The sequence below is a fragment of the Schistocerca cancellata genome, chromosome 2, assembly GCF_023864275.1.
Source record: "Schistocerca cancellata isolate TAMUIC-IGC-003103 chromosome 2, iqSchCanc2.1, whole genome shotgun sequence".
Classification (NCBI taxonomy): domain Eukaryota; kingdom Metazoa; phylum Arthropoda; class Insecta; order Orthoptera; family Acrididae; genus Schistocerca; species Schistocerca cancellata.
Genome location: NC_064627.1, coordinates 1,097,913,212 through 1,097,933,190, shown reverse-complemented (window position 1 = coordinate 1,097,933,190; position 19,979 = coordinate 1,097,913,212). Strand labels below are relative to the sequence as shown.

Genomic DNA, 19,979 nt, shown 5'->3' with positions numbered 1-19,979 from the left:
ATCTGTGGCCACAATAAAATGAAAGGTTCTGTCGTGTGTTTGTCGTTTTTTGGTCTCTCCCAGTCGTTTCTCGCGCCTGCCCTCTACGTATATGCCCATTTCCAAGCGTCAGCTTTCGCGTCAGCCGAGCAATGAAAGGTTCTGTCTTGTGTTTGTCGTTTTTTGGTCTCTCCCAGTCGTTTCTCGCGCCTGCCCTCTACATATATGCCCATTTCCAAGCGTCAGCTTTCGCGTCAGCCGAGCAAAGTCGAGACAAGTCGACACATGGAGACACACGACGCTGAGAAACGAAACCGCAGACTAGCGCCCTGGCAGCACGGACTGAGACGAGGGGCGAAGGAAAACTATTCGTACCGCGACCCTTCACAGTTTCGAAGATCGCGTTTCGGTACGTGGAATACCCGTAGAAGAAAAAAGTACCTTTTGTGCGGTGGCCGGGAATCGAACCCGGATCAACTGCTTGGGAAGCAACCATGCTGATCGTTACACCACCACCGCGTTGTGCTGCGTCCCACCCACGCCCTGATATATCGGCTACCCTCCTGCCATCAGAGGCCGAAGGCGATGGCGCTGTAGGCGCTCAACGCCAGAGCGGAGGTGAGCACATCTGAACGCAGTGCGTAGGTGCTGCTAGGGCCATGTAGCGTAACTAGAAGCAGAACTGACAGCCGTTGAAAAACTGCCAGTTAATTTACAGCAGGGCGATAAAACAAATATCTAATGTGACGTACTTACTGATGATCCAGAGCCGATTCAGCATATGTGTGCCAATCCAGAAGTAGAAAGCACCTAAGTATCACAATATTAAGTTGGTTAGTTTGATGCTCGCCTGGAGCATATCATTAGCTTCCCCTGAGGGCGAAATGCACAGCGTAGCCGTTGCTAGGGAACGGCCTTTTCTGTCGTTTTTGTTTTCTCTGCGTCAATGTGAATGTTGATAACTATAGTTCTGCTCGTTCCACTTACGACAGATGGCGACGGAAAACAATGGTGTAAGGCACCATATTTAAGCTGTGGTTCCCGAAAGTGAGGGTGGGGTGCAACCTCACATCTGACAACTCGTTTTAAATACTCTAAAACCAACGTATTTCCTTCACACAAGAAAAAAACACGCTAACTTCGCCGTCAGGCTGTGGAGATATGCCTAGAAACGGCGGTAGTAGACACTATGCGCCCACACGTCAGATTGGCCGAGCGGTCTAAGGCGCCAGATTTAAGCTCTGGTTCCATGAGGGGAGTGTGTGTTCGAACCCCACATCGGACAATGCATTTTAAATATTCCAAAACTACCAATTTCGTACATGCGAGAAGAACAGGTTCCACAGATACTACTAGAAACGGCAGTGACTATGGTGCTTGCCTTGCAAGTCTGATTGTCTGGCGGTCAGAAAGAATGGAAAGCTGTTAGGAGACACGGCTTTCAGCCACGAGGCCCGGATTCGATTCCTGGTAGCCAAACATCCTTTTGTTTGCTGAGTCTTATTATTCTCACGGCATTTACGATATCTTTGTGTTGTGGTTTTTGGGGTAAAAGCATCAGGCGAGCAAACGTGAACGAAAGCAGATATGTGTGTAAATGAGTGTCAGGGCAGTAATAAAGGTGAATGAGACGGTGGATCGGGTATTGGACTGCAGACGTGCCACATTGCGTAGCTCGAAAGCTGAGTAAGTTAGAGCGTCGTGCTGTGAACACAAAGGCCACGTATTCGACCGCACCAAGTGCCATTTTATTTTTCTCCCCTAAAAGAGAATGCTTCCTCCAGCGAGACACTGCCAGGTAAATAACAAGCGATCTTCACAAGAAGTAAGATGTCTACACGTCGCGCGATACTGTCGCCAACGGCGATACCGCGCGTTGTGCAGCGGTTCTCGTCTGTTCACCGGCGTCAAGAATCGTTGGCCGTGGTTAGTATTTGGATGCGTTCTCGGCTGGGAACTCGACGTGCTGTTGGCTTCTTTCATTTTGCATTTTTCCTTCGGTTTCGTGGTTGCTTAGCGATAATGATGCGGTCCCGCACGCTGACGCCACTCTTGCCTCTCGGTACACTAAGGGGCGAATCTGTGGCCACAATAAAATGAAAGGTTCTGTCGTGTGTTTGTCGTTTTTTGGTCTCTCCCAGTCGTTTCTCGCGCCTGCCCTCTACGTATATGCCCATTTCCAAGCGTCAGCTTTCGCGTCAGCCGAGCAATGAAAGGTTCTGTCTTGTGTTTGTCGTTTTTTGGTCTCTCCCAGTCGTTTCTCGCGCCTGCCCTCTACATATATGCCCATTTCCAAGCGTCAGCTTTCGCGTCAGCCGAGCAAAGTCGAGACAAGTCGACACATGGAGACACACGACGCTGAGAAACGAAACCGCAGACTAGCGCCCTGGCAGCACGGACTGAGACGAGGGGCGAAGGAAAACTATTCGTACCGCGACACTTCACAGTTTCGAAGATCGCGTTTCGGTACGTGGAATACCCGTAGAAGAAAAAAGTACCTTTTGTGCGGTGGCCGGGAATCGAACCCGGATCAACTGCTTGGGAAGCAACCATGCTGATCGTTACACCACCACCGCGTTGTGCTGCGTCCCACCCACGCCCTGATATATCGGCTACCCTCCTGCCATCAGAGGCCGAAGGCGATGGCGCTGTAGGCGCTCAACGCCAGAGCGGAGGTGAGCACATCTGAACGCAGTGCGTAGGTGCTGCTAGGGCCATGTAGCGTAACTAGAAGCAGAACTGACAGCCGTTGAAAAACTGCCATTTAATTTACAGCAGGGCGATAAAACAAATATCTAATGTGACGTACTTACTGATGATCCAGAGTCGATTCAGCATATGTGTGCCAATCCAGAAGTAGAAAGCACCTAAGTATCACAATATTAAGTTGGTTAGTTTGATGCTCGCCTAGAGCATATCATTAGCTTCCCCCGAGGGCGAAATGCACAGCGTAGCCGTTGCTAGGGAACGGCCTTTTCTGTCGTTTTTTTGTTTTCTCTGCGTCAATGTTAATGTTGATAACTACAGTTCTGCTCGTTCCACTTACGACAGATGGCGACGGAAAACAATGGTGTAAGGCACCATATTTAAGCTGTGGTTCCCGAATGTGAGGGTAGGGTGCAACCTCACATCTGACAACTCGTTTTAAATACTCTAAAACCAACGTATTTCCTTCACACAAGAAAAAAACCCGCTAACTTCGCCGTCAGGCTGTGGAGATATGCCTTGAAACATCGGTAGTAGACACTTTGCACCCACAAGTCAGATTGGCCGAGCGGTCTAAGGCGCCAGATTTAAGCTCTGGTTCCCTGAGGGGAGCGTGGGTTCGAACCCCACATCTGACAATGCATTTTAAATAATCCAAAACTACCAATTTCGTACATGCGGGAAGAACAGGTTCCACAGATACTACTAGAAACGGCAGTGACTATGGTGCTTGCCTTGCAAGTCTGATTGTCTGGCGGTCAGAAAGAATGGAAAGCTGTTAGGAGACATGGCTTTCAGCCACGAGGCCCGGATTCGATTCCTGGTAGCCGAACATCCTTTTGTTTGCTGAGTCTTATTATTCTCACGGCATTTACGATATCTTTGTGTTGTGGATTTTGGGGTCCAAGCATCAGGCGAGCAAACGTGAACGAAAGCAGATATGTGTGTAAATGAGTGTCAGGGCAGTAATAAAGGTGGATGAGACGGTGGATCGGGTATTGGACTGCAGACGTGCCACATTGCGTAGCTCGAAAGCTGAGTAAGTTAGAGCGTCGTGCTGTGAACACAAAGGCCACGTATTCGACCGCACCAAGTGCCATTTTATTTTTCTCCCCTAAAAGAGAATGCTTCCTCCAGCGAGACACTGCCAGGTAAATAACAAGCGATCTTCACAAGAAGTAAGATGTCTACACGTCGCGCGATACTGTCGCCAACGGCGATACCGCGCGTAGTGCAGCGGTTCTCGTCTGTTCACCGGCGTCAAGAATCGTTGGCCGTGGTTAGTATTTGGATGCGTTCTCGGCTGGGAACTCGACGTGCTGTTGGCGTCTTTCATTTTGCATTTTTCCTTCGGTTTCGTGGTTGCTTAGCGATAATGATGCGGTCCCGCACGCTGACGCCACTCTTGCCTCTCGGTACACTAAGGGGCGAATCTGTGGCCACAATAAAATGAAAGGTTCTGTCGTGTGTTTGTCGTTTTTTGGTCTCTCCCAGTCGTTTCTCGCGCCTGCCCTCTACGTATATGCCCATTTCCAAGCGTCAGCTTTCGCGTCAGCCGAGCAATGAAAGGTTCTGTCTTGTGTTTGTCGTTTTTTGGTCTCTCCCAGTCGTTTCTCGCGCCTGCCCTCTACATATATGCCCATTTCCAAGCGTCAGCTTTCGCGTCAGCCGAGCAAAGTCGAGACAAGTCGACACATGGAGACACACGACGCTGAGAAACGAAACCGCAGACTAGCGCCCTGGCAGCACGGACTGAGACGAGGGGCGAAGGAAAACTATTCGTACCGCGACACTTCACAGTTTCGAAGATCGCGTTTCGGTACGTGGAATACCCGTAGAAGAAAAAAGTACCTTTTGTGCGGTGGCCGGGAATCGAACCCGGATCAACTGCTTGGGAAGCAACCATGCTGATCGTTACACCACCACCGCGTTGTGCTGCGTCCCACCCACGCCCTGATATATCGGCTACCCTCCTGCCATCAGAGGCCGAAGGCGATGGCGCTGTAGGCGCTCAACGCCAGAGCGGAGGTGAGCACATCTGAACGCAGTGCGTAGGTGCTGCTAGGGCGATGTAGCGTAACTAGAAGCAGAACTGACAGCCGTTGAAAAACTGCCATTTAATTTACAGCAGGGCGATAAAACAAATATCTAATGTGACGTACTTACTGATGATCCAGAGTCGATTCAGCATATGTGTGCCAATCCAGAAGTAGAAAGCACCTAAGTATCACAAGATTAAGTTGGTTAGTTTGATGCTCGCCTGGAGCATATCATTAGCTTCCCCTGAGGGCGAAATGCACAGCGTAGCCGTTGCTAGGGAACGGCCTTTTCTGTCGTTTTTTGTTTTCTCTGCGTCAATGTGAATGTTGATAACTACAGTTCTGCTCGTTCCACTTACGACAGATGGCGACGGAAAACAATGGTGTAAGGCACCATATTTAAGCTGTGGTTCCCGAAAGTGAGGGTGGGGTGCAACCTCACATCTGACAACTCGTTTTAAATACTCTAAAACCAACGTATTTCCTTCACACAAGAAAAAAACACGCTAACTTCGCCGTCAGGCTCTGGAGATATGCCTAGAAACGGCGGTAGTAGACACTTTGCGCCCACACGTCAGATTGGCCGAGCGGTCTAAGGCGCCAGATTTAAGCTCTGGTTCCCTGAGGGGAGCGTGGGTTCGAACCCCACATCTGACAATGCATTTTAAATATTCCAAAACTACCAATTTCGTACATGTGGGAAGAACAGGTTCCACAGATACTACTAGAAACGGCAGTGACTATGGTGCTTGCCTTGCAAGTCTGATTGTCTGGCGGTCAGAAAGAATGGAAAGCTGTTAGGAGACATGGCTTTCAGCCACGAGGCCCGGATTCGATTCCTGGTAGCCGAACATCCTTTTGTTTGCTGAGTCTTATTATTCTCACGGCATTTACGATATCTTTGTGTTGTGGTTTTTGGGGTCCAAGCATCAGGCGAGCAAACGTGAACGAAAGCAGATATGTGTGTAAATGAGTGTCAGGGCAGTAATAAAGGTGGATGAGACGGTGGATCGGGTATTGGACTGCAGACGTGCCACATTGCGTAGCTCGAAAGCTGAGTAAGTTAGAGCGTCGTGCTGTGAACACAAAGGCCACGTATTCGACCGCACCAAGTGCCATTTTATTTTTCTCCCCTAAAAGAGAATGCTTCCTCCAGCGAGACACTGCCAGGTAAATAACAAGCGATCTTCACAAGAAGTAAGATGTCTACACGTCGCGCGATACTGTCGCCAACGGCGATACCGCGCGTAGTGCAGCGGTTCTCGTCTGTTCACCGGCGTCAAGAATCGTTGGCCGTGGTTAGTATTTGGATGCGTTCTCGGCTGGGAACTCGACGTGCTGTTGGCGTCTTTCATTTTGCATTTTTCCTTCGGTTTCGTGGTTGCTTAGCGATAATGATGCGGTCCCGCACGCTGACGCCACTCTTGCCTCTCGGTACACTAAGGGGCGAATCTGTGGCCACAATAAAATGAAAGGTTCTGTCGTGTGTTTGTCGTTTTTTGGTCTCTCCCAGTCGTTTCTCGCGCCTGCCCTCTACGTATATGCCCATTTCCAAGCGTCAGCTTTCGCGTCAGCCGAGCAATGAAAGGTTCTGTCTTGTGTTTGTCGTTTTTTGGTCTCTCCCAGTCGTTTCTCGCGCCTGCCCTCTACATATATGCCCATTTCCAAGCGTCAGCTTTCGCGTCAGCCGAGCAAAGTCGAGACAAGTCGACACATGGAGACACACGACGCTGAGAAACGAAACCGCAGACTAGCGCCCTGGCAGCACGGACTGAGACGAGGGGCGAAGGAAAACTATTCGTACCGCGACACTTCACAGTTTCGAAGATCGCGTTTCGGTACGTGGAATACCCGTAGAAGAAAAAAGTACCTTTTGTGCGGTGGCCGGGAATCGAACCCGGATCAACTGCTTGGGAAGCAACCATGCTGATCGTTACACCACCACCGCGTTGTGCTGCGTACCACCCACGCCCTGATATATCGGCTACCCTCCTGCCATCAGAGGCCGAAGGCGATGGCGCTGTAGGCGCTCAACGCCAGAGCGGAGGTGAGCACATCTGAACGCAGTGCGTAGGTGCTGCTAGGGCGATGTAGCGTAACTAGAAGCAGAACTGACAGCCGTTGAAAAACTGCCATTTAATTTACAGCAGGGCGATAAAACAAATATCTAATGTGACGTACTTACTGATGATCCAGAGTCGATTCAGCATATGTGTGCCAATCCAGAAGTAGAAAGCACCTAAGTATCACAATATTAAGTTGGTTAGTTTGATGCTCGCCTGGAGCATATCATTAGCTTCCCCTGAGGGCGAAATGCACAGCGTAGCCGTTGCTAGGGAACGGCCTTTTCTGTCGTTTTTTGTTTTCTCTGCGTCAATGTGAATGTTGATAACTACAGTTCTGCTCGTTCCACTTACGACAGATGGCGACGGAAAACAATGGTGTAAGGCACCATATTTAAGCTGTGGTTCCCGAAAGTGAGGGTGGGGTGCAACCTCACATCTGACAACTCGTTTTAAATACTCTAAAACCAACGTATTTCCTTCACACAAGAAAAAAACACGCTAACTTCGCCGTCAGGCTCTGGAGATATGCCTAGATACGGCGGTAGTAGACACTTTGCGCCCACACGTCAGATTGGCCGAGCGGTCTAAGGCGCCAGATTTAAGCTCTGGTTCCCGGAGGGGAGCGTGGGTTCGAACCCCACATCTGACAATGCATTTTAAATATTCCAAAACTACCAATTTCGTACATGCGGGAAGAACAGGTTCCACAGATACTACTAGAAACGGCAGTGACTATGGTGCTTGCCTTGCAAGTCTGATTGTCTGGCGGTCAGAAAGAATGGAAAGCTGTTAGGAGACATGGCTTTCAGCCACGAGGCCCGGATTCGATTCCTGGTAGCCGAACATCCTTTTGTTTGCTGAGTCTTATTATTCTCACGGCATTTACGATATCTTTGTGTTGTGGTTTTTGGGGTCCAAGCATCAGGCGAGCAAACGTGAACGAAAGCAGATATGTGTGTAAATGAGTGTCAGGGCAGTAATAAAGGTGGATGAGACGGTGGATCGGGTATTGGACTGCAGACGTGCCACATTGCGTAGCTCGAAAGCTGAGTAAGTTAGAGCGTCGTGCTGTGAACACAAAGGCCACGTATTCGACCGCACCAAGTGCCATTTTATTTTTCTCCCCTAAAAGAGAATGCTTCCTCCAGCGAGACACTGCCAGGTAAATAACAAGCGATCTTCACAAGAAGTAAGATGTCTACACGTCGCGCGATACTGTCGCCAACGGCGATACCGCGCGTAGTGCAGCGGTTCTCGTCTGTTCACCGGCGTCAAGAATCGTTGGCCGTGGTTAGTATTTGGATGCGTTCTCGGCTGGGAACTCGACGTGCTGTTGGCGTCTTTCATTTTGCATTTTTCCTTCGGTTTCGTGGTTGCTTAGCGATAATGATGCGGTCCCGCACGCTGACGCCACTCTTGCCTCTCGGTACACTAAGGGGCGAATCTGTGGCCACAATAAAATGAAAGGTTCTGTCGTGTGTTTGTCGTTTTTTGGTCTCTCCCAGTCGTTTCTCGCGCCTGCCCTCTACGTATATGCCCATTTCCAAGCGTCAGCTTTCGCGTCAGCCGAGCAATGAAAGGTTCTGTCTTGTGTTTGTCGTTTTTTGGTCTCTCCCAGTCGTTTCTCGCGCCTGCCCTCTACATATATGCCCATTTCCAAGCGTCAGCTTTCGCGTCAGCCGAGCAAAGTCGAGACAAGTCGACACATGGAGACACACGACGCTGAGAAACGAAACCGCAGACTAGCGCCCTGGCAGCACGGACTGAGACGAGGGGCGAAGGAAAACTATTCGTACCGCGACACTTCACAGTTTCGAAGATCGCGTTTCGGTACGTGGAATACCCGTAGAAGAAAAAAGTACCTTTTGTGCGGTGGCCGGGAATCGAACCCGGATCAACTGCTTGGGAAGCAACCATGCTGATCGTTACACCACCACCGCGTTGTGCTGCGTACCACCCACGCCCTGATATATCGGCTACCCTCCTGCCATCAGAGGCCGAAGGCGATGGCGCTGTAGGCGCTCAACGCCAGAGCGGAGGTGAGCACATCTGAACGCAGTGCGTAGGTGCTGCTAGGGCCATGTAGCGTAACTAGAAGCAGAACTGACAGCCGTTGAAAAACTGCCATTTAATTTACAGCAGGGCGATAAAACAAATATCTAATGTGACGTACTTACTGATGATCCAGAGTCGATTCAGCATATGTGTGCCAATCCAGAAGTAGAAAGCACCTAAGTATCACAATATTAAGTTGGTTAGTTTGATGCTCGCCTGGAGCATATCATTAGCTTCCCCTGAGGGCGAAATGCACAGCGTAGCCGTTGCTAGGGAACGGCCTTTTCTGTCGTTTTTTGTTTTCTCTGCGTCAATGTGAATGTTGATAACTACAGTTCTGCTCGTTCCACTTACGACAGATGGCGACGGAAAACAATGGTGTAAGGCACCATATTTAAGCTGTGGTTCCCGAAAGTGAGGGTGGGGTGCAACCTCACATCTGACAACTCGTTTTAAATACTCTAAAACCAACGTATTTCCTTCACACAAGAAAAAAACACGCTAACTTCGCCGTCAGGCTCTGGAGATATGCCTAGAAACGGCGGTAGTAGACACTTTGCGCCCACACGTCAGATTGGCCGAGCGGTCTAAGGCGCCAGATTTAAGCTCTGGTTCCCGGAGGGGAGCGTGGGTTCGAACCCCACATCTGACAATGCATTTTAAATATTCCAAAACTACCAATTTCGTACATGCGGGAAGAACAGGTTCCACAGATACTACTAGAAACGGCAGTGACTATGGTGCTTGCCTTGCAAGTCTGATTGTCTGGCGGTCAGAAAGAATGGAAAGCTGTTAGGAGACATGGCTTTCAGCCACGAGGCCCGGATTCGATTCCTGGTAGCCGAACATCCTTTTGTTTGCTGAGTCTTATTATTCTCACGGCATTTACGATATCTTTGTGTTGTGGTTTTTGGGGTCCAAGCATCAGGCGAGCAAACGTGAACGAAAGCAGATATGTGTGTAAATGAGTGTCAGGGCAGTAATAAAGGTGGATGAGACGGTGGATCGGGTATTGGACTGCAGACGTGCCACATTGCGTAGCTCGAAAGCTGAGTAAGTTAGAGCGTCGTGCTGTGAACACAAAGGCCACGTATTCGACCGCACCAAGTGCCATTTTATTTTTCTCCCCTAAAAGAGAATGCTTCCTCCAGCGAGACACTGCCAGGTAAATAACAAGCGATCTTCACAAGAAGTAAGATGTCTACACGTCGCGCGATACTGTCGCCAACGGCGATACCGCGCGTAGTGCAGCGGTTCTCGTCTGTTCACCGGCGTCAAGAATCGTTGGCCGTGGTTAGTATTTGGATGCGTTCTCGGCTGGGAACTCGACGTGCTGTTGGCGTCTTTCATTTTGCATTTTTCCTTCGGTTTCGTGGTTGCTTAGCGATAATGATGCGGTCCCGCACGCTGACGCCACTCTTGCCTCTCGGTACACTAAGGGGCGAATCTGTGGCCACAATAAAATGAAAGGTTCTGTCGTGTGTTTGTCGTTTTTTGGTCTCTCCCAGTCGTTTCTCGCGCCTGCCCTCTACGTATATGCCCATTTCCAAGCGTCAGCTTTCGCGTCAGCCGAGCAATGAAAGGTTCTGTCTTGTGTTTGTCGTTTTTTGGTCTCTCCCAGTCGTTTCTCGCGCCTGCCCTCTACATATATGCCCATTTCCAAGCGTCAGCTTTCGCGTCAGCCGAGCAAAGTCGAGACAAGTCGACACATGGAGACACACGACGCTGAGAAACGAAACCGCAGACTAGCGCCCTGGCAGCACGGACTGAGACGAGGGGCGAAGGAAAACTATTCGTACCGCGACACTTCACAGTTTCGAAGATCGCGTTTCGGTACGTGGAATACCCGTAGAAGAAAAAAGTACCTTTTGTGCGGTGGCCGGGAATCGAACCCGGATCAACTGCTTGGGAAGCAACCATGCTGATCGTTACACCACCACCGCGTTGTGCTGCGTACCACCCACGCCCTGATATATCGGCTACCCTCCTGCCATCAGAGGCCGAAGGCGATGGCGCTGTAGGCGCTCAACGCCAGAGCGGAGGTGAGCACATCTGAACGCAGTGCGTAGGTGCTGCTAGGGCGATGTAGCGTAACTAGAAGCAGAACTGACAGCCGTTGAAAAACTGCCATTTAATTTACAGCAGGGCGATAAAACAAATATCTAATGTGACGTACTTACTGATGATCCAGAGTCGATTCAGCATATGTGTGCCAATCCAGAAGTAGAAAGCACCTAAGTATCACAATATTAAGTTGGTTAGTTTGATGCTCGCCTGGAGCATATCATTAGCTTCCCCTGAGGGCGAAATGCACAGCGTAGCCGTTGCTAGGGAACGGCCTTTTCTGTCGTTTTTTGTTTTCTCTGCGTCAATGTGAATGTTGATAACTACAGTTCTGCTCGTTCCACTTACGACAGATGGCGACGGAAAACAATGGTGTAAGGCACCATATTTAAGCTGTGGTTCCCGAAAGTGAGGGTGGGGTGCAACCTCACATCTGACAACTCGTTTTAAATACTCTAAAACCAACGTATTTCCTTCACACAAGAAAAAAACACGCTAACTTCGCCGTCAGGCTCTGGAGATATGCCTAGAAACGGCGGTAGTAGACACTTTGCGCCCACACGTCAGATTGGCCGAGCGGTCTAAGGCGCCAGATTTAAGCTCTGGTTCCCGGAGGGGAGCGTGGGTTCGAACCCCACATCTGACAATGCATTTTAAATATTCCAAAACTACCAATTTCGTACATGCGGGAAGAACAGGTTCCACAGATACTACTAGAAACGGCAGTGACTATGGTGCTTGCCTTGCAAGTCTGATTGTCTGGCGGTCAGAAAGAATGGAAAGCTGTTAGGAGACATGGCTTTCAGCCACGAGGCCCGGATTCGATTCCTGGTAGCCGAACATCCTTTTGTTTGCTGAGTCTTATTATTCTCACGGCATTTACGATATCTTTGTGTTGTGGTTTTTGGGGTCCAAGCATCAGGCGAGCAAACGTGAACGAAAGCAGATATGTGTGTAAATGAGTGTCAGGGCAGTAATAAAGGTGGATGAGACGGTGGATCGGGTATTGGACTGCAGACGTGCCACATTGCGTAGCTCGAAAGCTGAGTAAGTTAGAGCGTCGTGCTGTGAACACAAAGGCCACGTATTCGACCGCACCAAGTGCCATTTTATTTTTCTCCCCTAAAAGAGAATGCTTCCTCCAGCGAGACACTGCCAGGTAAATAACAAGCGATCTTCACAAGAAGTAAGATGTCTACACGTCGCGCGATACTGTCGCCAACGGCGATACCGCGCGTAGTGCAGCGGTTCTCGTCTGTTCACCGGCGTCAAGAATCGTTGGCCGTGGTTAGTATTTGGATGCGTTCTCGGCTGGGAACTCGACGTGCTGTTGGCGTCTTTCATTTTGCATTTTTCCTTCGGTTTCGTGGTTGCTTAGCGATAATGATGCGGTCCCGCACGCTGACGCCACTCTTGCCTCTCGGTACACTAAGGGGCGAATCTGTGGCCACAATAAAATGAAAGGTTCTGTCGTGTGTTTGTCGTTTTTTGGTCTCTCCCAGTCGTTTCTCGCGCCTGCCCTCTACGTATATGCCCATTTCCAAGCGTCAGCTTTCGCGTCAGCCGAGCAATGAAAGGTTCTGTCTTGTGTTTGTCGTTTTTTGGTCTCTCCCAGTCGTTTCTCGCGCCTGCCCTCTACATATATGCCCATTTCCAAGCGTCAGCTTTCGCGTCAGCCGAGCAAAGTCGAGACAAGTCGACACATGGAGACACACGACGCTGAGAAACGAAACCGCAGACTAGCGCCCTGGCAGCACGGACTGAGACGAGGGGCGAAGGAAAACTATTCGTACCGCGACACTTCACAGTTTCGAAGATCGCGTTTCGGTACGTGGAATACCCGTAGAAGAAAAAAGTACCTTTTGTGCGGTGGCCGGGAATCGAACCCGGATCAACTGCTTGGGAAGCAACCATGCTGATCGTTACACCACCACCGCGTTGTGCTGCGTACCACCCACGCCCTGATATATCGGCTACCCTCCTGCCATCAGAGGCCGAAGGCGATGGCGCTGTAGGCGCTCAACGCCAGAGCGGAGGTGAGCACATCTGAACGCAGTGCGTAGGTGCTGCTAGGGCCATGTAGCGTAACTAGAAGCAGAACTGACAGCCGTTGAAAAACTGCCATTTAATTTACAGCAGGGCGATAAAACAAATATCTAATGTGACGTACTTACTGATGATCCAGAGTCGATTCAGCATATGTGTGCCAATCCAGAAGTAGAAAGCACCTAAGTATCACAATATTAAGTTGGTTAGTTTGATGCTCGCCTGGAGCATATCATTAGCTTCCCCTGAGGGCGAAATGCACAGCGTAGCCGTTGCTAGGGAACGGCCTTTTCTGTCGTTTTTTGTTTTCTCTGCGTCAATGTGAATGTTGATAACTACAGTTCTGCTCGTTCCACTTACGACAGATGGCGACGGAAAACAATGGTGTAAGGCACCATATTTAAGCTGTGGTTCCCGAAAGTGAGGGTGGGGTGCAACCTCACATCTGACAACTCGTTTTAAATACTCTAAAACCAACGTATTTCCTTCACACAAGAAAAAAACACGCTAACTTCGCCGTCAGGCTCTGGAGATATGCCTAGAAACGGCGGTAGTAGACACTTTGCGCCCACACGTCAGATTGGCCGAGCGGTCTAAGGCGCCAGATTTAAGCTCTGGTTCCCGGAGGGGAGCGTGGGTTCGAACCCCACATCTGACAATGCATTTTAAATATTCCAAAACTACCAATTTCGTACATGCGGGAAGAACAGGTTCCACAGATACTACTAGAAACGGCAGTGACTATGGTGCTTGCCTTGCAAGTCTGATTGTCTGGCGGTCAGAAAGAATGGAAAGCTGTTAGGAGACATGGCTTTCAGCCACGAGGCCCGGATTCGATTCCTGGTAGCCGAACATCCTTTTGTTTGCTGAGTCTTATTATTCTCACGGCATTTACGATATCTTTGTGTTGTGGATTTTGGGGTCCAAGCATCAGGCGAGCAAACGTGAACGAAAGCAGATATGTGTGTAAATGAGTGTCAGGGCAGTAATAAAGGTGGATGAGACGGTGGATCGGGTATTGGACTGCAGACGTGCCACATTGCGTAGCTCGAAAGCTGAGTAAGTTAGAGCGTCGTGCTGTGAACACAAAGGCCACGTATTCGACCGCACCAAGTGCCATTTTATTTTTCTCCCCTAAAAGAGAATGCTTCCTCCAGCGAGACACTGCCAGGTAAATAACAAGCGATCTTCACAAGAAGTAAGATGTCTACACGTCGCGCGATACTGTCGCCAACGGCGATACCGCGCGTAGTGCAGCGGTTCTCGTCTGTTCACCGGCGTCAAGAATCGTTGGCCGTGGTTAGTATTTGGATGCGTTCTCGGCTGGGAACTCGACGTGCTGTTGGCGTCTTTCATTTTGCATTTTTCCTTCGGTTTCGTGGTTGCTTAGCGATAATGATGCGGTCCCGCACGCTGACGCCACTCTTGCCTCTCGGTACACTAAGGGGCGAATCTGTGGCCACAATAAAATGAAAGGTTCTGTCGTGTGTTTGTCGTTTTTTGGTCTCTCCCAGTCGTTTCTCGCGCCTGCCCTCTACGTATATGCCCATTTCCAAGCGTCAGCTTTCGCGTCAGCCGAGCAATGAAAGGTTCTGTCTTGTGTTTGTCGTTTTTTGGTCTCTCCCAGTCGTTTCTCGCGCCTGCCCTCTACATATATGCCCATTTCCAAGCGTCAGCTTTCGCGTCAGCCGAGCAAAGTCGAGACAAGTCGACACATGGAGACACACGACGCTGAGAAACGAAACCGCAGACTAGCGCCCTGGCAGCACGGACTGAGACGAGGGGCGAAGGAAAACTATTCGTACCGCGACACTTCACAGTTTCGAAGATCGCGTTTCGGTACGTGGAATACCCGTAGAAGAAAAAAGTACCTTTTGTGCGGTGGCCGGGAATCGAACCCGGATCAACTGCTTGGGAAGCAACCATGCTGATCGTTACACCACCACCGCGTTGTGCTGCGTACCACCCACGCCCTGATATATCGGCTACCCTCCTGCCATCAGAGGCCGAAGGCGATGGCGCTGTAGGCGCTCAACGCCAGAGCGGAGGTGAGCACATCTGAACGCAGTGCGTAGGTGCTGCTAGGGCGATGTAGCGTAACTAGAAGCAGAACTGACAGCCGTTGAAAAACTGCCATTTAATTTACAGCAGGGCGATAAAACAAATATCTAATGTGACGTACTTACTGATGATCCAGAGTCGATTCAGCATATGTGTGCCAATCCAGAAGTAGAAAGCACCTAAGTATCACAATATTAAGTTGGTTAGTTTGATGCTCGCCTGGAGCATATCATTAGCTTCCCCTGAGGGCGAAATGCACAGCGTAGCCGTTGCTAGGGAACGGCCTTTTCTGTCGTTTTTTGTTTTCTCTGCGTCAATGTGAATGTTGATAACTACAGTTCTGCTCGTTCCACTTACGACAGATGGCGACGGAAAACAATGGTGTAAGGCACCATATTTAAGCTGTGGTTCCCGAAAGTGAGGGTGGGGTGCAACCTCACATCTGACAACTCGTTTTAAATACTCTAAAACCAACGTATTTCCTTCACACAAGAAAAAAACACGCTAACTTCGCCGTCAGGCTCTGGAGATATGCCTAGAAACGGCGGTAGTAGACACTTTGCGCCCACACGTCAGATTGGCCGAGCGGTCTAAGGCGCCAGATTTAAGCTCTGGTTCCCGGAGGGGAGCGTGGGTTCGAACCCCACATCTGACAATGCATTTTAAATATTCCAAAACTACCAATTTCGTACATGCGGGAAGAACAGGTTCCACAGATACTACTAGAAACGGCAGTGACTATGGTGCTTGCCTTGCAAGTCTGATTGTCTGGCGGTCAGAAAGAATGGAAAGCTGTTAGGAGACATGGCTTTCAGCCACGAGGCCCGGATTCGATTCCTGGTAGCCGAACATCCTTTTGTTTGCTGAGTCTTATTATTCTCACGGCATTTACGATATCTTTGTGTTGTGGTTTTTGGGGTCCAAGCATCAGGCGAGCAAACGTGAACGAAAGCAGATATGTGTGTAAATGAGTGTCAGGGCAGTAATAAAGGTGGATGAGACGGTGGATCGGGTATTGGACTGCAGACGTGCCACATTGCGTAGCTCGAAAGCTGAGTAAGTTAGAGCGTCGTGCTGTGAACACAAAGGCCACGTATTCGACCGCACCAAGTGCCATTTTATTTTTCTCCCCTAAAAGAGAATGCTTCCTCCAGCGAGACACTGCCAGGTAAATAACAAGCGATCTTCACAAGAAGTAAGATGTCTACACGTCGCGCGATACTGTCGCCAACGGCGATACCGCGCGTAGTGCAGCGGTTCTCGTCTGTTCACCGGCGTCAAGAATCGTTGGCCGTGGTTAGTATTTGGATGCGTTCTCGGCTGGGAACTCGACGTGCTGTTGGCGTCTTTCATTTTGCATTTTTCCTTCGGTTTCGTGGTTGCTTAGCGATAATGATGCGGTCCCGCACGCTGACGCCACTCTTGCCTCTCGGTACACTAAGGGGCGAATCTGTGGCCACAATAAAATGAAAGGTTCTGTCGTGTGTTTGTCGTTTTTTGGTCTCTCCCAGTCGTTTCTCGCGCCTGCCCTCTACGTATATGCCCATTTCCAAGCGTCAGCTTTCGCGTCAGCCGAGCAATGAAAGGTTCTGTCTTGTGTTTGTCGTTTTTTGGTCTCTCCCAGTCGTTTCTCGCGCCTGCCCTCTACATATATGCCCATTTCCAAGCGTCAGCTTTCGCGTCAGCCGAGCAAAGTCGAGACAAGTCGACACATGGAGACACACGACGCTGAGAAACGAAACCGCAGACTAGCGCCCTGGCAGCACGGACTGAGACGAGGGGCGAAGGAAAACTATTCGTACCGCGACACTTCACAGTTTCGAAGATCGCGTTTCGGTACGTGGAATACCCGTAGAAGAAAAAAGTACCTTTTGTGCGGTGCCCAGGAATCGAACCCGGATCAACTGCTTGGGAAGCAACCATGCTGATCGTTACACCACCACCGCGTTGTGCTGCGTACCACCCACGCCCTGATATATCGGCTACCCTCCTGCCATCAGAGGCCGAAGGCGATGGCGCTGTAGGCGCTCAACGCCAGAGCGGAGGTGAGCACATCTGAACGCAGTGCGTAGGTGCTGCTAGGGCGATGTAGCGTAACTAGAAGCAGAACTGACAGCCGTTGAAAAACTGCCATTTAATTTACAGCAGGGCGATAAAACAAATATCTAATGTGACGTACTTACTGATGATCCAGAGTCGATTCAGCATATGTGTGCCAATCCAGAAGTAGAAAGCACCTAAGTATCACAATATTAAGTTGGTTAGTTTGATGCTCGCCTGGAGCATATCATTAGCTTCCCCTGAGGGCGAAATGCACAGCGTAGCCGTTGCTAGGGAACGGCCTTTTCTGTCGTTTTTTGTTTTCTCTGCGTCAATGTGAATGTTGATAACTACAGTTCTGCTCGTTCCACTTACGACAGATGGCGACGGAAAACAATGGTGTAAGGCACCATATTTAAGCTGTGGTTCCCGAAAGTGAGGGTGGGGTGCAACCTCACATCTGACAACTCGTTTTAAATACTCTAAAACCAACGTATTTCCTTCACACAAGAAAAAAACACGCTAACTTCGCCGTCAGGCTCTGGAGATATGCCTAGAAACGGCGGTAGTAGACACTTTGCGCCCACACGTCAGATTGGCCGAGCGGTCTAAGGCGCCAGATTTAAGCTCTGGTTCCCGGAGGGGAGCGTGGGTTCGAACCCCACATCTGACAATGCATTTTAAATATTCCAAAACTACCAATTTCGTACATGCGGGAAGAACAGGTTCCACAGATACTACTAGAAACGGCAGTGACTATGGTGCTTGCCTTGCAAGTCTGATTGTCTGGCGGTCAGAAAGAATGGAAAGCTGTTAGGAGACATGGCTTTCAGCCACGAGGCCCGGATTCGATTCCTGGTAGCCGAACATCCTTTTGTTTGCTGAGTCTTATTATTCTCACGGCATTTACGATATCTTTGTGTTGTGGTTTTTGGGGTCCAAGCATCAGGCGAGCAAACGTGAACGAAAGCAGATATGTGTGTAAATGAGTGTCAGGGCAGTAATAAAGGTGGATGAGACGGTGGATCGGGTATTGGACTGCAGACGTGCCACATTGCGTAGCTCGAAAGCTGAGTAAGTTAGAGCGTCGTGCTGTGAACACAAAGGCCACGTATTCGACCGCACCAAGTGCCATTTTATTTTTCTCCCCTAAAAGAGAATGCTTCCTCCAGCGAGACACTGCCAGGTAAATAACAAGCGATCTTCACAAGAAGTAAGATGTCTACACGTCGCGCGATACTGTCGCCAACGGCGATACCGCGCGTAGTGCAGCGGTTCTCGTCTGTTCACCGGCGTCAAGAATCGTTGGCCGTGGTTAGTATTTGGATGCGTTCTCGGCTGGGAACTCGACGTGCTGTTGGCGTCTTTCATTTTGCATTTTTCCTTCGGTTTCGTGGTTGCTTAGCGATAATGATGCGGTCCCGCACGCTGACGCCACTCTTGCCTCTCGGTACACTAAGGGGCGAATCTGTGGCCACAATAAAATGAAAGGTTCTGTCGTGTGTTTGTCGTTTTTTGGTCTCTCCCAGTCGTTTCTCGCGCCTGCCCTCTACGTATATGCCCATTTCCAAGCGTCAGCTTTCGCGTCAGCCGAGCAATGAAAGGTTCTGTCTTGTGTTTGTCGTTTTTTGGTCTCTCCCAGTCGTTTCTCGCGCCTGCCCTCTACATATATGCCCATTTCCAAGCGTCAGCTTTCGCGTCAGCCGAGCAAAGTCGAGACAAGTCGACACATGGAGACACACGACGCTGAGAAACGAAACCGCAGACTAGCGCCCTGGCAGCACGGACTGAGACGAGGGGCGAAGGAAAACTATTCGTACCGCGACACTTCACAGTTTCGAAGATCGCGTTTCGGTACGTGGAATACCCGTAGAAGAAAAAAGTACCTTTTGTGCGGTGGCCGGGAATCGAACCCGGATCAACTGCTTGGGAAGCAACCATGCTGATCGTTACACCACCACCGCGTTGTGCTGCGTACCACCCACGCCCTGATATATCGGCTACCCTCCTGCCATCAGAGGCCGAAGGCGATGGCGCTGTAGGCGCTCAACGCCAGAGCGGAGGTGAGCACATCTGAACGCAGTGCGTAGGTGCTGCTAGGGCGATGTAGCGTAACTAGAAGCAGAACTGACAGCCGTTGAAAAACTGCCATTTAATTTACAGCAGGGCGATAAAACAAATATCTAATGTGACGTACTTACTGATGATCCAGAGTCGATTCAGCATATGTGTGCCAATCCAGAAGTAGAAAGCACCTAAGTATCACAATATTAAGTTGGTTAGTTTGATGCTCGCCTGGAGCATATCATTAGCTTCCCCTGAGGGCGAAATGCACAGCGTAGCCGTTGCTAGGGAACGGCCTTTTCTGTCGTTTTTTGTTTTCTCTGCGTCAATGTGAATGTTGATAACTACAGTTCTGCTCGTTCCACTTACGACAGATGGCGACGGAAAACAATGGTGTAAGGCACCATATTTAAGCTGTGGTTCCCGAAAGTGAGGGTGGGGTGCAACCTCACATCTGACAACTCGTTTTAAATACTCTAAAACCAACGTATTTCCTTCACACAAGAAAAAAACACGCTAACTTCGCCGTCAGGCTCTGGAGATATGCCTAGAAACGGCGGTAGTAGACACTTTGCGCCCACACGTCAGATTGGCCGAGCGGTCTAAGGCGCCAGATTTAAGCTCTGGTTCCCGGAGGGGAGCGTGGGTTCGAACCCCACATCTGACAATGCATTTTAAATATTCCAAAACTACCAATTTCGTACATGCGGGAAGAACAGGTTCCACAGATACTACTAGAAACGGCAGTGACTATGGTGCTTGCCTTGCAAGTCTGATTGTCTGGCGGTCAGAAAGAATGGAAAGCTGTTAGGAGACATGGCTTTCAGCCACGAGGCCCGGATTCGATTCCTGGTAGCCG

The 19,979-nt window shown here is 49.9% G+C and overlaps 18 non-coding genes across 18 annotated transcripts; 9 read left to right on the top strand and 9 right to left on the bottom strand.

Moving 5' to 3' along the window:
• Positions 1–426: 426 nt before the first annotated feature.
• Positions 427–498, bottom strand: Trnag-ccc (transfer RNA glycine (anticodon CCC)). Its single transcript has one exon. It is a non-coding gene; the product is annotated as a tRNA-Gly (tRNA).
• Positions 499–2,483: 1,985 nt separating this feature from the next.
• Positions 2,484–2,555, bottom strand: Trnag-ccc (transfer RNA glycine (anticodon CCC)). The gene has a single exon. It is a non-coding gene; the product is annotated as a tRNA-Gly (tRNA).
• A 684-nt stretch (positions 2,556–3,239) lies between these two features.
• Positions 3,240–3,323, top strand: Trnal-uaa (transfer RNA leucine (anticodon UAA)). The gene has a single exon. It is a non-coding gene; the product is annotated as a tRNA-Leu (tRNA).
• Positions 3,324–4,542: 1,219 nt separating this feature from the next.
• Positions 4,543–4,614, bottom strand: Trnag-ccc (transfer RNA glycine (anticodon CCC)). The gene has a single exon. It is a non-coding gene; the product is annotated as a tRNA-Gly (tRNA).
• Positions 4,615–5,297: 683 nt separating this feature from the next.
• Positions 5,298–5,381, top strand: Trnal-uaa (transfer RNA leucine (anticodon UAA)). The gene has a single exon. It is a non-coding gene; the product is annotated as a tRNA-Leu (tRNA).
• A 1,219-nt stretch (positions 5,382–6,600) lies between these two features.
• On the bottom strand, positions 6,601–6,672 carry Trnag-ccc (transfer RNA glycine (anticodon CCC)). The gene has a single exon. It is a non-coding gene; the product is annotated as a tRNA-Gly (tRNA).
• A 683-nt stretch (positions 6,673–7,355) lies between these two features.
• Trnal-uaa (transfer RNA leucine (anticodon UAA)) lies at positions 7,356–7,439 on the top strand. The gene has a single exon. It is a non-coding gene; the product is annotated as a tRNA-Leu (tRNA).
• Positions 7,440–8,658: 1,219 nt separating this feature from the next.
• Trnag-ccc (transfer RNA glycine (anticodon CCC)) lies at positions 8,659–8,730 on the bottom strand. The gene has a single exon. It is a non-coding gene; the product is annotated as a tRNA-Gly (tRNA).
• A 683-nt stretch (positions 8,731–9,413) lies between these two features.
• Trnal-uaa (transfer RNA leucine (anticodon UAA)) lies at positions 9,414–9,497 on the top strand. Its single transcript has one exon. It is a non-coding gene; the product is annotated as a tRNA-Leu (tRNA).
• A 1,219-nt stretch (positions 9,498–10,716) lies between these two features.
• On the bottom strand, positions 10,717–10,788 carry Trnag-ccc (transfer RNA glycine (anticodon CCC)). Its single transcript has one exon. It is a non-coding gene; the product is annotated as a tRNA-Gly (tRNA).
• Positions 10,789–11,471: 683 nt separating this feature from the next.
• Positions 11,472–11,555, top strand: Trnal-uaa (transfer RNA leucine (anticodon UAA)). The gene has a single exon. It is a non-coding gene; the product is annotated as a tRNA-Leu (tRNA).
• A 1,219-nt stretch (positions 11,556–12,774) lies between these two features.
• Positions 12,775–12,846, bottom strand: Trnag-ccc (transfer RNA glycine (anticodon CCC)). Its single transcript has one exon. It is a non-coding gene; the product is annotated as a tRNA-Gly (tRNA).
• Positions 12,847–13,529: 683 nt separating this feature from the next.
• On the top strand, positions 13,530–13,613 carry Trnal-uaa (transfer RNA leucine (anticodon UAA)). The gene has a single exon. It is a non-coding gene; the product is annotated as a tRNA-Leu (tRNA).
• A 1,219-nt stretch (positions 13,614–14,832) lies between these two features.
• On the bottom strand, positions 14,833–14,904 carry Trnag-ccc (transfer RNA glycine (anticodon CCC)). Its single transcript has one exon. It is a non-coding gene; the product is annotated as a tRNA-Gly (tRNA).
• Positions 14,905–15,587: 683 nt separating this feature from the next.
• On the top strand, positions 15,588–15,671 carry Trnal-uaa (transfer RNA leucine (anticodon UAA)). Its single transcript has one exon. It is a non-coding gene; the product is annotated as a tRNA-Leu (tRNA).
• Positions 15,672–17,645: 1,974 nt separating this feature from the next.
• On the top strand, positions 17,646–17,729 carry Trnal-uaa (transfer RNA leucine (anticodon UAA)). The gene has a single exon. It is a non-coding gene; the product is annotated as a tRNA-Leu (tRNA).
• Positions 17,730–18,948: 1,219 nt separating this feature from the next.
• Positions 18,949–19,020, bottom strand: Trnag-ccc (transfer RNA glycine (anticodon CCC)). The gene has a single exon. It is a non-coding gene; the product is annotated as a tRNA-Gly (tRNA).
• Positions 19,021–19,703: 683 nt separating this feature from the next.
• On the top strand, positions 19,704–19,787 carry Trnal-uaa (transfer RNA leucine (anticodon UAA)). The gene has a single exon. It is a non-coding gene; the product is annotated as a tRNA-Leu (tRNA).
• The last annotated feature ends 192 nt before the right edge of the window (positions 19,788–19,979 follow it).